This window comes from Perognathus longimembris, chromosome 13, assembly GCF_023159225.1.
Source record: "Perognathus longimembris pacificus isolate PPM17 chromosome 13, ASM2315922v1, whole genome shotgun sequence".
NCBI classification, from domain to species: domain Eukaryota; kingdom Metazoa; phylum Chordata; class Mammalia; order Rodentia; family Heteromyidae; genus Perognathus; species Perognathus longimembris.
Window position 1 is genome coordinate 9821327 of NC_063173.1, and position 14648 is coordinate 9835974.

The window sequence follows — 14648 nt, forward strand, 5'->3', positions numbered from 1 at the left end:
GTGACTGGAGGCTCTGGAACCGAAAGTGAAGTCTATAGACAATTGTGTTATTGTTTGCCTTTGTAACTTGAGGCTGTTGTGCAATTGGAAGAGAATGGTAGAACTCTGATACTCCTGCTCCCAACCTTGACCATATTCAACATGCTACGTATTAGAGAAAGCAAAATGCACCGTAAACTCAGTGATATTTCTTAATCATCTCTACAGATATCATTACTAATTGGAATATAGTTGGTATTAGGGCTGGAACTCAGGGCTTAGGTTTTCTGCTCAAGAATCATGCTCTACCACTTGAAGTACACCTGTACTTCCTGCTTTTTTTGATGATTGGAGACAAGAGTCTCACAGACTTTCCTGCCTGGGCTGGTTTTGAACTTAGGTCCTCAGATCTCAGCCTCCTAAAAAACAATGATTACAGGAGTACGCCACTGGCACCCAGTTCGAACGCAGATTCTTCAGACAACGACAGATGAGGGTTTTCAGGATTGTGAAATACTCATTTTAAGGGGACTAACAGAGAGGTTACAGTTTCATACGTTAGGCCTTGGGTACATTTCTTGTACTATTTGTGAAACTGTAACCTCTCTGTATATCACTTTGACAATAAATAAGAAAAAAAAGTGGGACTAACAATACAAGGTCTTGAACATTGTGCCTAATTATCTCTAACTCGTAAGCTACCTCATTAGGACTTATTTAATTCCCTCCCCATACTCCCTTCACTTCTGTTGAGTCTTACAGAAGGCCCTAGAGGCTCCTAATTCCTTGCATCCCCTCAACTTCCCCAATCCACTGCTTCTTCTCTGGCCTCTCTTTCCTTCAACTCAGCTGAGTTCTTTGTTGCACCATAGAGTCTGCATTTTCTACCAATTCATTTATTAAATACTTCCTGAGAACCTGTTATGTGCTGTCTATTGTGATCATTTCTGAAAGTATCTTTAATATGTAGACTGGTATACTATATGTTTAATGACTGGTATTGAAATGGATGTGTACAAGGTCCTGTGGCTCACACCTGCAAATCCTAGCTACTCAAGAGGCTGAGATCCTAGGATCTAGGTTTGAAGCCAGCACAAGGATAAACAGTCTCTGAGAACCTTTTCACCTATTAACTACCAAAAGGCCAGAAATGAAGCTGTGGCCCTCAAGTGGTAGTAGCAACCTTGAATAAAAAAGCTAAGGAATGGTGTCTAGGTCTTGAGATCAAACTCCCTACCAGTATGGAAAAAATGAATTTACACAAATAGATACTATATGTATTTTTATGAAACATAGAGTAAGGTAAAGAATATGGATTTTACCCCTTGCTGTACTTTCAAATATATCCATTCATTCCCACAGAATATTTGTGTTGCGCTTGTTTGTGCTAAACCTTTACATAGCTTTAGCTAAGCTTGAAACTGATGAATGAATCCATAATTGTTGCTTGAATTTTTAAGGCCAGTGAGTAAGATAAATGAGATTATAAACTGAAACTCCATTCATTTGTTGATAAGATGGCCTACTTTCCTGCTGTATTATTGGTTTTAGATATGGAAAGAATGATATGCCTATGAGTATTTGTGTAACTGATATAGATATGACACAACTTTGAGCTTAGTATTTATGGTTAGCTTTTTGTGATTTTCTTAAGTTTATATAAGTAATTAAACAATAAAGCCAACAGCTAGTATTTGTAAATTTCTGTGCTTGGAATACCCTCACTGTTCTGTTGTCTGTTTCAAATAACCAATGTAATGCAACACCACTGAAATGAAATTTAAGGACATGTGTGATAGCATGTTAATAAATAGTGTTTGTACCACAAAAACACATTATCAAGGAAAACAACTTGAAAAGAATAGGATGAGACTGGGCTTAGTGGTATTCCCTGTATTACCAACTACTTCAGAGGCTAAGATGGCAGGATCATTAGTCATGTGTTACCACCCTGTACAACATAGCAACACGAGAGAGAGAGAGAGAGAGAGAGAGAGAGAGAGAGAGAGAGAGAGAGAGAGAGAGAGAGAGACATAGAAAACAGCACTAAAACAGAAAGTGAGCAAGGGACTTATCAGAGGGACAGTACTTTGAGATCTGGCTCCTCATGAATTTTACCTTCTGGTGTTTGTGCCAGTGACAAAGGGACTTTGTCCCTGTAATTAAGGCTATGGAGTTTTGTAACCTTAAAAAAATCAGGCTATTGTGGTTTAATGATGTAGGTCTAATGTAATCTCATGAGCCCAAAAGTCAGAATGGGAAGACAGAGGGAGAAACCAGAAACAAAACATAGGAGTTCAATGAAGCATTATTGGGTGTAATGGAACAGGAAAGCTGGGAATTTAGGTCAGACCACAAGAAAGCAATTTCCACCAATAATCAGTATTTCTCAAGAGAACTGTATGTTTTCTAGATGAAAATTGAAGATAGTACCTTCATTTCAGTCATGCTGCCAAACTTCTAACCAACAGAGGAGTCAGACAACAGATTTGTGGTAATTTATGACACAGCAATAGAAAAGTAATGTAAGAGCTCTCCAACAAGAGCAGGTAGAAGAATGTTCCAGTACCCTGAGGGCCCTAAAAGGATAAAGTTTGCCAGAGTGTTGCATAGGGGAAGAGGAAAAATGAGAACAATGGAATGTGTCTCATCGTGAAATGTCATTTATGCTAGGAGAATATTTTGGATATTTCCCAATAGCAAAAGGAAGAGAGAAGTTATGTGGCATGTTCAGTTTGAAGTTACAAAGAACTGAACACTAGGACTTAGCCTTGAAGGGAGCAGATCAATTTCCAGGCATATCAGTGTCTCCCACAAGCAGAGTGAGAAGAAATGTGAAGAATATGTACTGGATATTGTCTGCAATTCTTTCTCACTTCAGTTCAATGACACTGTGTGCTAGAGACCGTGCCATTCGGCATAGGCACTGCTGCCGCAGACTCTCAGTCTTCAGCTGGGAGGGGAGAACCATAGCTTTCTCTTTCCTTCCTTCCCTTCCTTCCTTCCCTTCCCTTCCCTCCCTTCCTCCCTATCTCCTTCGCTCCCTCCCTCTCTTCCTTCTGCCCACCCTTCCTTTTCTTTTTGCTAGTACTGTGGCTTTCACTCAGGGCCTGGTCACTGCCTCTTGGCTTTCTTGCCCATGATTGGCGCTATTGCTTGCACCCCAGCTCCACTTTGGCTTTTAGCAGGCTAATTGGAGAGACAATTCTCCTGGATTTTCAAAGCCCTGTCTGGCTTTGGACTTCCATCCTCATATCCTAGTCTTCTTAGACACTAGGACTGTAGGTGTGGGCAGAGGCTACCCAGCTGGGTGCGTGTTTCTTTCCAGAAGCTGTGTGGAGTGATTAAAAAAAACACTGGTATTCAATAAAACTAAATTCTGTCACTTATTAAAGCATGCAACTTTGAGCAAGGCACTTAACCTTTCTGAGTTTCATTTAGCTGATTTGTAAATAGCTGTAATAGGTACTTCACATAGCAATTGGAGAAACAAGTATGGAGAATATGACATTTTTAAAGTAAAAACTTCAGTGTTCTAATGATATACTGTCTTCTATCTCCTAACTTTCCATGTGATTCAGCTCACCTATATATTTCCTCTCTCCCTCTTCATCCTCTTAAAAAATATTCCCTCTGATATACTTGTCATTCAGATTCATTTCTTCATGTATTTGGTTTATACATACACAGGCACACACGCACACAATTTTCTGTCCTTGGAAGAAATCACTCTTGAGCCTTAGGATATATCATAATACTCATAGTATATTTAAGCAAAAACCAAACGTAGTTACAAGATTCATTACACTAAGCATAGAACTGTTCAAATTTATACAGATGTGGAATGTACAAAAGTAAAAGCAGTATGAACAGTCTTAGAACCAAAAATTTGAAAATATACTTTAAAATGTGACTAGAATGCTCTGGATGTTTTCTTCTGCATTTTGTCTTCATTTCTGATCTTGTGCAATAAATACTTTATCCATGGAACAATAATCCATAGTATTGTAATCAAAATATAAAAGGACAAGTGCGTTGATAGTGTTAGATGCGAGAAGGTACATAAAAGATTGTCTGAATTAAATGATGCTTGTGATGAATCTCTGTGCTTAGTTCTGACAGAGATATAGAAGCCTCCCAGGAAATAAAGCTAAGGGGCTAGGAAGAGAGCAGCAACCAACAATTGCATGAGAAATGTTTAAAGTGATGGAAAAACTGATTAAGCCAATTTGGTCACTGCCTAAAGCATAACAATATTAAGACATCACATTGTACCCAGAAGTACTTCCATCAAAAATAAAATCAAGTAAGATGAAATGAAATAGAACAGTAGCATGCATGCAGTCCCTGTCTCTTGAATTATGAGTTGGGGTAGAACAGGTAATGATTCCCAAGCGTAATGAATGCTATAATAAAGATGAGAGGTGGTTTGTTTGCTTTAATCCTCCAGTACAGGGAAGTCACTGCCTGTTGGACAGGTTCCGGCGGTGGGGGATATCTGGATTGAGGAAGAGGCAGCTGGCAAGCATGAGGACTTCTCAGAAAGCTAAGGTCCAGTAAAGAAACAATGTAGACCTACAGCAGGACAATGCATCGGAATAAGCAGAAGATATTTAGAAACAATTTCACTTATTGCAAAGTCATCTTCTGTTTTGCCTACACCATACCATATGGCTTAACTACTAAAAATGAAGTCTCCATGAGCCTGGACACAGGTGCACATACACCATCTCACATCATGTTCCGACCGGAAGGAAAGTCTCATAGAGACGGTGGAAGGTCTCCTGCCTTGGCGGCTCACACACTTGGGCAAGCACACAGAAGGTATTCTTGAAGTGGAAGTTGAGAATTCCTAGTTCTGACCCAGAATCACGCTGTGAAAGGATGGGGAAAAAAAGCAATGATTCTGAAAAAGATTTTTTTTTTTTTTTTTTGGCCAGTCCTGGGGCTTGGACTCAGGGCCTGAGCACTGTCCCTGGCTTCTTTTTGCTCAAGGCTAGCACTCTGCCACTTGAGCCACAGCGCCGTTTTCTGTATATGTGGTGCTGGGGAATTGAACCCGGGGCCTCATGTATACGAGGCAAGCACTCTTGCCACTAGGCCATATCCCCAGCCCCCTGAAAAAGATTTCAGGGGAAAAAAAATAGGAAACAATCACAGGTCTTAATGGAAAACAGAAAAAGCCACGGAGTCCAGCGGATGGTCAACGGAAAGACTTTGCAGAGCTGTGACTTGGGAAAAAGAGGGAAATCTTTCAATTAATTATTTATGTACTTATATATTTGTGTCTGTAGGTATTGGGGCTTGCACCTTAGACTTTTTCACTAAAGGTACTATGGCCACTCAAGCCACACCTTCACTTCTGGCTTTTCGCTGGTTAATTGGACATTACAGTCTCACAGACTTTCCTGCTCAAGCTGGGTTCAAACTCCCATCTTCCCACCCATCTCAGCCTGCTAAGTGGCTGGGATTGTAGGTGTGAGACACCAATGCCCAGCTTCTTTTATTTTTTTGTGGCAGCAGGATTTCCAATTGGTATAAAGATAACTGGGAATTAACAGAGAAAACAAAAGCACCCGAGAATATGATGTCAAGATGAGTTTGCCGGCAGCTGGAAACATCTGCATTGGTTGACGGTACAGGCTAAGGGGGGGATGCAGAGCAGAGGGAGGCATAAACTCTTGAACCTCCTTGGCTCATGTTCATCGAAAATCTGCCTTGGGTTTTGTCCCAAGACACAAATGCTTTCATGATGTGATTTTGAATCTTCTTTTAAGTGTCCCTTCCAACACATACAGGTAAATTCTTCCGACAGAGGCAAATCTGTACCCTTACAAATACAATGAGCCTTAGGATTCAAAGCTAACCCATGAGAGGCTGATCTCATCCTTACTGCACACAGATCTTGATGGGCATGAAGGGGAAACGAAAATGCCAATACCAGGGTAGAAGAATGGGCAGAGAGGAAGGGGAAGAGAAACAGGCTTTGCAGTAGAGTGCCGAGAGTCTAGATTCAGAATGGAAGGTGCTTGCAGCACTGGGCTTCCTGTCTTCATGTTCAGAGAGGGTCTCAGAATTCAATTCTTTGAAGAGCTCAAAGTCTCTTGTGTGAGAACATCGTTGTCTGGTCAGATCTGATAAGATTAGGCTATTTTAGATAATCCCTAGGACTCTTTCCATTTTCACATTTAGATTCCATGGGCCAGGACCAGTGAACCTGAGTATTTGAGACTTTGGCTACAAAAAAGGCAGCTTTCCACAGCAAGTTAACAAAGGAGTTAAACTGAGCTACAGAGGACACTGCACTGCCTTAGTATTCAGGGAGGTCTTTTTTCTTCTTAATTTTCTTTGAAAGGTGATGTACAGAGGAGTTACAGTTGGGCAGTGAGTACATTTCCTTTTAAACAGTGTCACCCCCTCCTTCATTCTCTCCCTTTCCCCCTCTCTTTTTCTTCTCCCCTCTCCCCTCTTTTTGAAGCTTCAAGGGGATGTTCACTGGTTAAGTTGATGAACAAAATATATTTAGCATCTGGTAGTATGGTGAATTTGTGTATTCTTACTCAAAGGGAAATTCTTTCTTAGGCAAAAAGCCCCCAAACATAGGAAATAGGAGGAGGTGGTGTGTGTCGGGTGGGAAGAAATGATCTGCTCTTACTTCAAAGCCTTTGACTTAGCTACTGGAAAACAGCTTACCACATGCCCTTCAGGAGCCTGAAGACTTGGGGAAGTACTTTTTAAAAGGAGAGTTACCCAGAAAACACAGCACCCACAGCTTCCTCTTGGCAGATCTTTGGAGCAGAGGTCAATGTTAGCAAGGCAAAAGAACTGCCGTGATTCCCTCCTAGCCTTCAGCCAGCCTCTGGAAAGCCAACTCGTTGCACTACTCTACAAAGAGCAATCCTCTGCTTGCAGTAAATACTTCCCTCAGGGGACTTTCCTTTGCTTTCTTTTTTTTGCATATATATTTATTAATTTAATATTATCTTTAAGTAATTGTACAAAGGAGTTGCCATTTAACGAAGCAGTTTATGAATACAATATATGTTGATATCACCTCTTTTCTTTTCCTTCCCCCTTCCTCCTTTCATTCTTCCCTCCCTCCCTCCCTTCCTCCCTCCTTTCCCTCTTACCTTCCCTCCATCCCTCATTTCCTTTCATTTCATTTAATTTCTTTTCCTTTCCTTTTTCCTTTCTCCTTTCCTTTCTTCTCCTCTCCTCCCTTCTCCTCTCCTCCCTTCTTCCGTCCCCCTCCCTCCCTCCCTCCCTCTTTCTTTCTTTCTCCTTCCTTCCTTCCTTCCTTCCTTCCTTCCTTCCTTCCTTCCTTCCTTCCTTCCTTCCTTCCTTCCTTCCTTCCTTCCTTCCTTCCTTTCTTTCTTTCTTTCTTTCTTTCTTTCTTTCTTTCTTTCTTTCTTTCTTTCTTTCTGTTTAAAGAGTTTTTAATCCTTTTAGAAATTACTGTGTGCTAATTGTATAAAGGCATTTCATTGCGGTAGTTTTGTAAGTGAATATAATATCACACCCATCTCTCTGTATGTGTGTCTGTGTGTGCGCGGACGCACTCTAATACTAGGACTTGAATTTGGGGCCTAGGGTACTTGCTTAGCATTTTTACCCAAGACTGGTGTTCTACCTCTAGAACCACATCTTTTAATTAGAGATAAGACACACAAGTCTCTTGGGTTTGTCTTCAGGAACTATCTTTAAACTGAGATCATCAGATCTCAGCCTCTTGGGTAGCTAGGATTATAGGAACTGCTTTCCAGGGATTGAACAGGTTTACCAAAGTTTCCACCTTAGTCCCCAAGGGCTCTCAGACATCTCAGTTGTTTCTTCTTACACCGAGGCAAATTTAAATGAGCTCATAAAAGCTAACAGTAGCACCCACATGCCATAGGTTTCTGTTGTCTTTGTGCCCATACTGGGCACTTGAATTCAGGGCCTGGCACAGTTCTTTAGCTTTTTTTGCCCAAGGCTGGTACACTCCCACTTGAGCCAGTGCAGCACTTCTGGCTTTTTGTTAGTTCATTGAAGATAAGAGTCTCACAGACTTGCTTTGATCCACAATTCTCAGAACTCAGCCTCCTGAGTAGCCATGATTACAGGCATCAGTCACCAATTCCTGGCATCACAAGTTCTTTAAAAAACTTTATTTAAAAAAATCTTACTCTTGAATAAGTATGAACCTCAAGTAGATCAAAATTCCAAGGTTAAAAATATATAAATGCACATCATCCCTTTCTATCAGTTGCCTCACAACTCACTTCAATTTTTCTAATGCAGACATATTCATTAAATTTTTACTGTCACACTTCTAGCTAAAAACATATAGCATAAGGAATAGATTTACTGTGTGTGAAGCTAACTACTCTGAACTTTGTGGCTCCTCCCTTCCTAGCCCTCTTCAACCTTTTCTTCCAAGACATCCCTTGGTCTTTTCATGTATTTGGTGAAATGCCAATCATAATACATTTCAACCACATTAGTTAAGTCTATTGGCTCTTTCCAACTATCCTTACCCTATTTTGCCTACTGTGCTGTGATATTAGAGTAGCCCAGGAAACTTTGGTAGAGGACTGAGGAGAAAAATGAATAAGATTATATTTTGTCTGGTTTTAGAGACAGAGTTTATGAGCTTTACAGCCCATAAGTACAATGACTTTCAGCTATATTTCTAATTGCTTATTATGGCACCTCAATTAATGTGAACCTATAGGAAGGATAAAAAAATTTTACTGTACAAAAGTGACTAAGGTAGCTGGGTGAAGAAGCTCATGCTTGTAATTTTAGCTATTCTAGGTGCTGAGATTAAGAAGATTCCAACTAGTGGCCATCTTCCCAAGAGACTATCTTAACAGCCAAGAGGCTGTCTTACCACTGTATTTACATGTACTTTGCTGGTCAGCTCTACATAAGCCAGGAAATGGGAGGTAGTGATGTTCTTCCTATAAAGCCTTGGCATTTCCTTGGTCTTTGACAAGCTTGCATCTTAATCACCGTCATTATTGTTTATAGCAACAGTTAAGTTGGAAAAATAAAAGCACAGAAAGAAACAACCTAAGGAGAAGGTAATTCTAGAGGAAAAAAATATTCTTCTCTTCAAAATTCTTTTAGAGTAGGGCTATAGCTCAGTGGTACAGCCTTTGAGTAGCTCACATGAAATCTTTGATTTAATTCCCAGCACTGCAAAAAGGAGAAAAATAAAAGCAACAACAATAGAATGTTTCTGATTGATTCCCAACTTTATCAGCAGTGTGCGCTCACCCTTTCTCTGACCTTGAAAAGACACTGTTAGATATGCACAAGGGATGGACAGAAAAGATTCCAGATCAAGTGCACAGTTTCAAAAGTAGAGTCTGAGTCATTTGTTTTCTTTGTCTGGTTTACAGTGCCAGATTGAAAGAAAAAAGACCATCAGTAAAGCAAATACCTCAAATTGAATTATAAACCAACACTGTACCCTTCAAAGGATCTATTCAATGAAAGACATTGCCAATGGAGACTTTTGTGGTTTTTATTATTTTGCTTTGGTGAAAAAAGTAACATTTAATAGAGTTAACTATCCCAAGGCAGAAAACTATTATTAAAAAATGAGTAATTTACCAGTTATTGATTTCTTTGGATATTATTAGTTTTTTTACGATTTGAATTCAATAAAATGTAATGTCATTTCTTTTACAGGATTCTTAGATTTTTCTCAATCTTTATGGCCCAGCATTTCACTGTTGCAAGTGAGAATATCCTAATAACATCCCTGAAGTGATCCCGATCCAAGTCATGAAATCCCTTCATATCTGTGTGGTCATATCCTCTCCGTCAGCTGCGGTGTCTTGATTGAACCCATTTTATCCGCATTATATTTCTTCATATGATGTCATGTACATTGTATGACATCACATTGTATGACAGGTGTAGCAAGCCTTCTCAAGCTCACTTGGGAAATAACGGCAGATATGGGAGGAGAGGCAAACTCTTGAAATTCAGCTTTTACATCTTTTTAGATCCTATAACCTTACCCAGAAATTCTTGACATTTGGGAGTTCTGATACAGAAAATAAAATAATTTTCTTTTCAGGTAGACACAGACATCTTCAGGGAAGGAGGGAGAATAAAGATGAACAGTTGCTATTTACTGAGGGCTTTAGGATTTGGTTAAATTTAAATCTGAGAAGGAAGAATAGTCAGGAAACACAGTGGCACTAGATCTGCACATTTCATGATGTTGAGTAGCAAGGTATAGGGATAAAGTGTGTCTTATTCATATCCGTATGTAAGGTCTGGAATCAAATCCCTAGCACGGAAAAAGAAAGGAGAGCAATTTACTTGGAAAGAACCAGGTGTTTGGTAGCATAGTTGAACTATAGCCAAAGACCACGAAGTGACAATTGTTTGAATAAGGCAATTCTCATTGTAAACTGAGTGCCTTCCCATGGCTCAGGCTTGTACTCCTAGATGCTCAGAAGGCTGAGAACTGAGGGCTGGAACTCGAAACCAGCCCAGGCAGGAAAATCTGTGAGACTTATCTCAAATTAAGCACCAAAAAAAAGCCAAAATGAAGCTGTGTCTCAATTGGTAGAGTGCTAACCTTGAGAAAAAAGAAAAAAGAAAGAAAGAAAAACAAACAAACAGCAAATGAAAATGAACATTTCAGTGACAGTACCCAGATCTTGAGTTCAAGCCCTGGGACTAGTACAAAGAATAATTCCCTTTGTTATTTGAGCCAATTCAAAATGAGCTCATTTACAGCAGCTGAAGTTTCTAACACATAAAATTAAGGTTAAATGGAGAAAAGTCAACATACTCTCATTAATCTGCTCTAAACAGGGTCTGAAGAAGGGAAGAAGAGAGTGACAATATCCTTGGAACTTGGTAGAAACCGAATCTCTGAAATGTATCCCAGACTCTTCAGTTTCAGGCCAGCTTTCCGGATGATTTCATGCATGTTGAAATTTATAAACCATTGTCCTGTGAGCACTCTCTCTCATCATTTGCATTTTTTTTTTTTTTTTGGCCAGTCCTGGGCCTTAGACTCAGGGCCTGAGCACTGTCCCTGGCTTCTTCCCGCTCAAGGCTAGCACTCTGCCACTTGAGCCACAGCGCCGCTTCTGGCCGTTTTCTGTATATGTGGTGCTGGGGAATCGAACCTAGGGCCTCGTGTATCCAAGGCAGGCATTCTTGCCACTAGGCTATATCCCCAGCCCCCATCATTTGCATTTTGATATGGTATCAGTTTGGCTACTGGCAGTCTACCTCTTGCGTATCATTGTGTAAAGTACCTTTTTTTTTTTGTAACTAGATTCTGAAACAAAGGCTTCAGAGATTTGAGGGATTAAATCTCCTCACCAGAGGTAAATCCCAATTAATTGTATACTAAATCAGGCTGATTTCTTCCCAAAGGTAGAAGTGAAGTAGCTAGGAGAATACATTTACCTTGCATCTCAGACAGTAGTGTATTCTATAGGATTTGTTGGCTATTAGCCCAGAGCTTGAACTCAGGTCCTGGCTAACCATGCTTTCACATTTGAGCCACAGCTACAGTTCTGGCTCTTGGGTTTTTGTTTATTTGTTTTGTTTTTGTTGCCAGTCCTGGGTCGTAGACTCAGAGCCTGAGCACTGTCCCTGGCTTCTTTTTGCTCAAGGCTAGCACTCTGCCACTTGAGCCACAGCGCCACTTCTGGCCATTTTCTACATATGTGGTGCTGAGGAATCGAACCCAGAGCTTCATGTGTAACAGCACTCTACCACTAGGCCATTTTCCGAGCCCCGGCTCTTGGGTTTTTGTTTTGTTTTGTTTGTAGTATATGGGAGACAAGAGTCTCATGGACTTTTCCTGCCCTGGCTGTCTTCGGACCACCATCCTCAGCTCGTACCTGCCTGTGGAGCCAGGATTACAAGGGAGAGCCTCGCAGGTGCCCAGCCAGTGTCCACTGGCTTTAGAAAGTGGAGCACTGGCTGGACAAATGCAGTGGTGTCAGCGCTGTGCTTGTCGTGAGGCGTGGAGTACTCCTGCTGCCTGGTGTGGTTGCCATCACCCGTGCTCTGGTACATCTCCACTCAGGTGTGTCCTTCCCACTAGAGAAAGACAGAGAGGCCTAGTACCGGCCTGCAATGGCCTGTGTACTCAAGATGGCAGTAACCCACGAGAACTGCAGGGAGCAGGTGCATGCTGCTCCCCAAAGGAACATGGGCCTGATATACACAATCAGAGATATGTATGATATTGATTCTAATACAGAAAAAAAGGAATGGAAAAGGACCTGCAGAGTGGAAAAATTGCATATGAAAGCCAAAGGATCGTGGCGTATGAGGATAAAATGTGAAAAATTATGACATTAATCTAGAATGGTGTACATATGCCACAAATATAAAAAATGGAAAACATAGGTGACGTGTATTTGTGTCAAGTAGGAGATTAGTTTTGTATAAATCAAGGTTCCTTGGTCTTGGCGCTATTTTTTATTTGTTTTTGGAGAAGGAGTTTGTCTTGGCCTGTGCAGCGAGAGATGTTTAGCGATGCTCATTTGGCTTCCACCCTCTAGAAAAGCATCAGCTACTTCACCTCTACTCACGACTGCCGCAGATGTCACCAGACATTGCAAACGTCCTCCGGGATCAAAACTGGATCCTAGTTTAGAACCTCTTATATAGACAATTCATATCTTTACAAAAGAAATTAATCTAGGAAAATGCTTTTCAAGTACTTCCAGCTAAAAGAAATGTTTCTATTGATCCTAGAGAAGGATCCTAGAGGAGGAGTTCTTATCATTGCTAGTAACTTCCTACAAATTCATTTAGTCATAAATGATACGAATATCTTTATAACTCAGGGTCTAGAGTGACCTTCCAAGGTACGTGTCCAAGGAGGAGTTTTAGCAAGATGGCCTACTACTTCTTCTTGCTGACATATCAGAATTATTTACCTTTGAAAATAGAATTCTTTGTGAAGGTTTGGATAAGGAAACAAGGGAAGAGACTACAAATCCAGGTGGTGTTTTTGATGTTTCTTCCAATGTGAAAGAGTTTAGAAGTGGTTTCAGAGTTGAACATTTGGCTACACAGATGGTACTGGCAATCATTTGGATTTCTGGACAGTGGCCTAAGATATGGAAATTATGTATCTTGGATGATGTAACCTATCTTACTGAAGGGAGGACATAGCTAGTTTGGCATAGTTCTTCCCCAAGTGTGGTCTTTGTCGGAATTACTGCCCATACTATAAATTCCTAAGCCCCGTTTCAAATAGGAAAGGCATTGGGAAGTCATTGAATTTGTATATTTAAATAAGTTCTGTAGGTGCTCCTCATGTACTGTGAGCATTGGGCCACCAGGTGCTTCTCTTTTGATGGAACAGCAAAGAGCTAAGCAGACAAGAAAAGTACTTAAGGATAAGGAAATGAACACATAAAGAAAGAAAAAAAACCATGCCAAGCGTTTAGTAATTCTACAAAAACAAATAGTGACAAAGAGAGAAAAGTGTATACCTACATATTAACATGTGAAATTAAAATAATCACATCATATAATAATTTTCATAAGTCTTACTAAGACTTTATGGTTTGAAAGGCAAGATTAGGAAATGATGATTTAAGGATGAACCCTATTCAAAAAATATATACCTTTCTGTCTTGGAGTTAAGGTTGTACCGTATGTATTACTGAGAAAATCTGAAAAATATGTTTTAGCGTTTATTCAACAAATATATGAGAAGAACAGAGGTAACTTTGTATGTGTACACTGCTAGCAGAAATGACCAGTTACAGAAATGAAAATACTTTCAGCCCAAAAAAGAATATCCGATCAATTGTCTTCTGTCTTTTGGATAATTTTTGATCCTGGGAAGAGTGAGCCTCGTGGAACTGAGGGGCCCAGCCATACAGTAAAATGCAAGAGATCAGTCGTTGGGATGGAAGCTTCTGTATTTGTTAGTTTCTATTATCTAGAGAAGACAAGACTAAGCAAAGCCTGCAATTTGCTTTAGGAAGCAGACTGCAAGAAGCTTAGAGTGAAAATACTCATGACACAGCACCACAAGACATCTGGAAGGGAAGTCTACTAGAAAGATTGCAAAGCTCTCACAAAACGAAATGCCAGTTTGTATTGTATAGTTACCAGTGGCTCCAACGAACACAAAGGATATAATTTTAAATATCAGTGATTTTGTAAAGAGAGCTTTCTACAGAAACCATATTTTTTTAAAAAGCAAAATGGTCCCCTCTTATTTACAAGGGATTCATCTCAAGATCTCCATTGGGGAACTGAAATCATGGACAGTACTAAACTTTATAAATAATACTTTTCCTACACACATACACTCAAGACAGAGTTTTATTTATGCAAACAGTAATATAGACTCATAATAATAACTAATAGAAAGTAGAACAATTATAATAATGTACTACAATAAAATTATGTGAATATGATCAAACTGATAACTGATGCAGCTACCAAGTGACTAAATCTGGAATTTGTCATTTTTGTTAAGGTTTAAGTATAAAACAATCCCCGAAGCTCATTGGTTGAAGGCTTGGTTCCCAGCTGGCTGCACTACTAAGAAGTGATGGGATCTTCTCCTTCGTGGTGGATTCGTAGCTCAGTGGGGTCTCAGAGGACGGGGCTGTTGGAGGAAGAGGAGGAAGCAAGTATCTGCTGTTGTCTTTGGAGGGTGTATTTTG